Source organism: Salmo salar, chromosome ssa20 (genome assembly GCF_905237065.1).
Source record: "Salmo salar chromosome ssa20, Ssal_v3.1, whole genome shotgun sequence".
In the NCBI taxonomy this organism is placed as follows: Eukaryota; Metazoa; Chordata; class Actinopteri; order Salmoniformes; family Salmonidae; genus Salmo; species Salmo salar.
Window position 1 is genome coordinate 18,199,905 of NC_059461.1, and position 3,699 is coordinate 18,203,603.

The following is a 3,699-nucleotide window of genomic DNA, read 5'->3' on the forward strand; positions in this document are numbered from 1 at the left end:
AAAAAATACTACAGTATACTATAAAATATTACAGTACTTACTATATAATTCTGGAGTAAACTGTTGTATACTGTACTATGCTACACACTGTAGTATCCCTTGATAGTGTGTAGTACTATGTAAAGAATTTTGTAGTATACTGTAGAATACTATAGGAAATACTACAGTATTATCCACAAAAAACACTGTAGTAAGTAATACAGAAATGTCCACAAAAACAATACAGTCCTCAATTTATTTTAACTATAGTAAATACTACAGTATTTCATTTCCATATACCCTGCCCATTCCCTTCCACTATATCCCAATTTGCGCCACCCATAAGTGAGAAAACTACATGCCAAGTATAGACCATATATTTTGTTTCCTACAGGTTAGAAGAAAAGAGCAGAAGCTCTGAACTCTCCGTTCAGACCCTAGTCCTACCTACCTACAGTACCTACCTACCTACAGGTTAAGGAAAATGTGCTCATTTAGTATTTCTCCAGTAGGTTTCCTCAAGGAGAAAGCCCCCAACTTCTATGTCAAAGATAATAAAACAAAAACACTTTAGTAAATACTACAGTAATATCCCCCAAAACACTACAGTAAATACTACAGTATACTAGTCTGCAAAAACCCTACAGTAAAAACTACAGTATACCGTACTACAGTCCGCAAAAACACTACAGTAATAACAATAGTATATAGTACTCTTTTTTTACTACAGTATTTATACTATAGTTAACTGTACATTTTACAGTATACTACAGTGAATACTACAGTATAGTCCGATGAAAAAACATTCCTACCACTGTATACACTATACAATTTTTTTCATGTGGGTAGCTCTAACCAGAGGCATATTTTGTGATGAGGAGCAATTCCACTAAACTAAACTTGGCGAGAATTACCACAGAACCTTGAGGGGACTGGAGTATCTACTATTTAACCTCAAGCCTCTATCCTCGTTGAGCATTGGCTTGAGCTGTTTACAGTCTCTGTCTGTGACTTGTCTGTGACATCTGCACATCCTGGAATGCCTGCGTAAGCCCAATTCCTCTTTAAAACTTTGTTTCAGTATCGTCAAAAGGTTACAGTTCAAAGTTAGCAGACAAAAGTTGGAAATTGGTTTGATGTTACAGAGGTCATACATAGAGCTTTGGAGAAGGAAACCCCTCAATGGGATAACATCTGGGGTTTCGTGGGAAGTTAAAATGGAAGAAATAAAAAACATCCCTGGAGTGATTGATGCACGTCAGATGAATTGAGTAGTAAGGTTTGGACCCTTTCTTTAAATTTTTGCCTGAAATGACATACCCAAATCTAACTGCCTGTAGCTCTGGACCTGAAGCAAGGATATGCATATTCTTGATACCGTTTGAAAATAAACACTTTGAAGTTTGTGGAAATGGGAAATTAATATAGGAGAATATAACGCATTAGATCTGGTAAAATATAATACAAAAAACAAAACAAGTGTTTTCTATTTTCTTTTTTTTCCTCCATCATCTTTGAAATGCAAGAGAAAGGCCATATATTAACCTGTCTGGGCCAGTGGGACGCTTGCGTCCCACCCTAATCAACAGCCAGTGGAATCGCTTCGCGCTAAATGCAAAACCTCATAAATGCTATAACTTCAATTTCTCAAACATATGACTATTTTACACCGTTTTATAGATACACCTCTCCTGAATCGAACCACGTTGTCCGATTTCAAAAAGGCTTTACAGCAAAAGCAAAACATTAGATTATGTCAGCAGAGTACCCAGCCAGAAATAATCACACAGCCATTTTCAAAGCAACTAGCATGCATCACAAATACCCAAAACACAGCTAAATGCAGCACTAACCTTTGACAACCTTCATCAGATGACTCCTAGGACATCATGTTACACAACACATACATTTTTTGTTCGATAAAGTTCATATTTATATATAAAAACAGCATTTTACATCGGCGCATGACGTTCAGAAAATCTTTTCCCTCAAATGCTTCCGATGATCAGCGCTACAATTTACAAAATTACTATTCGAAAACATTGTTAAAATGTAATATTGTCATTCAAAGACTTATAGATTAACATGTCTTGAATGCCATCTCTTTGCCAGATTTAAAAATAACTTTACTGGGAAATCACACTTTGCAATAAACGACGTGGTATGCCCAGAAAATAAGTCTATGTTGGAGCCATCTTGGAACGATCAACCATCAAAAATACTATTGTAAATAATCCCTTACCTTTGATTATCTTTATCAGAAGGCACTTCTAGGAATCCCAGGTCCATAACAAATGTAGTTTTGTTCAAAAAAGTTAATAATTTATGTCCCAATAGTGTTAACGCGCTCCGAAGGCTAGTGAAAATGTACCGTGTGCGTCTGACTTGTCGTCAGGAATGAGCAAAAAATATATATTTAAGTTCGTTCAAACATGTCAAACATTGTATAACATAAATCTTTAGGGGTTTTTTCAACCAGGGCTTCAATAATATTACATTGGGACGGTTGCATTGTCTTTCAAAACGTTTCGAAAAGGGAGAGTACCCATGGACGCCGACGTCACAATGGTAATGGCCCATCCCCTGTGACCAAGGTAAACATCCTCTCTTTCAGTCAATTTTGATGGTAGGAGGCTCAAACCACTTTGTAAAGACTGGGGACATCTAGTGGAAGCCATAGGAAGTGCTAAATGAATCGCAAGCCCCTGTGTGTTTCAATGGCAAATGTTTGAAGTGATATCCACACATCAGATTTCAGTTTCCTGTCAGGATTTGTCTCAGGGTTTTGACTGCCATATGAGTTCTGTTATACTCACAGACACCATTCAAACAGTTTTAGAAACTTTAGGGTGTTTTCTATCCAAATCAAACAATTATATGCATATTCTAGTTACTGGGCAGGAGTAGTAACCAGATTAAATCGGGTACGTTTTTTTATCCGGCTGTGCAAATACTGCCCCCTAGCCCTAACAGGTTTTAAGATAAAAGCCTAGGTGGCCTTTAGATTTTGTCCACAAGATGGCAGCAGTGTGTTCAAAGTTTCAGACTGATACAGTGAAGAATTACCTCACTACACAATATTTTGCATGAAGTCTGCAGGAGTCAGACCAAGATTACTGAATGTAAGTACATTTTTTACCTTTGGAGGTGAATGTATCAAACCAGTTGCCGTGATAATTGTGTTTTGTTGTTGTGCACTATCCTCAAACAATAGCATGGTATTTATTTATGTAATAGCTACTGTAAATTGGACATTGTAGTTAGATTAACAAGAACGTAAGCTTTCTGCCCATATACAGTGGCAAGAAAAAGCATGTGAACCCTTTGGAGTTACCTGGATTTCTGCATAAATTGGTCATCAAATTTGATCTGATATTCATCTAAGTCACAACAATAGACAAAAAAAAATAATATATATAGTTTTTTATTTAACTAGACAAGTCATTTAGGAATAAATTCTTATTTACAATGACGGCCTACCAAAAGGTAAAAGCCCTCCTGCGGGGACGGGGACCTGGGATAAAAATATATATTTTTTAAATACAATATAAATATAGGACAAAACACACATCACAACAAGAGAGACTACATAAACACTACATAAAGAGAGACTAAGACAACAACATAACAGAAAAACATGACAACACAGCATGGTAGAAACACAACATGACAACAACATGGTAGCAACGGTAGCAACACAAAAACATGGTACAAACATTT

General features: G+C 36.4%; 1 non-coding gene across 1 annotated transcript; it reads left to right on the top strand.

Annotated features, from left to right (window-relative positions):
- Positions 1 to 461: 461 nt before the first annotated feature.
- LOC123729350 (U7 small nuclear RNA) lies at positions 462 to 514 on the top strand. Its single transcript, XR_006761136.1, has one exon. It is a non-coding gene; the product is annotated as a U7 small nuclear RNA (small nuclear RNA).
- Positions 515 to 3,699: the final 3,185 nt, after the last annotated feature.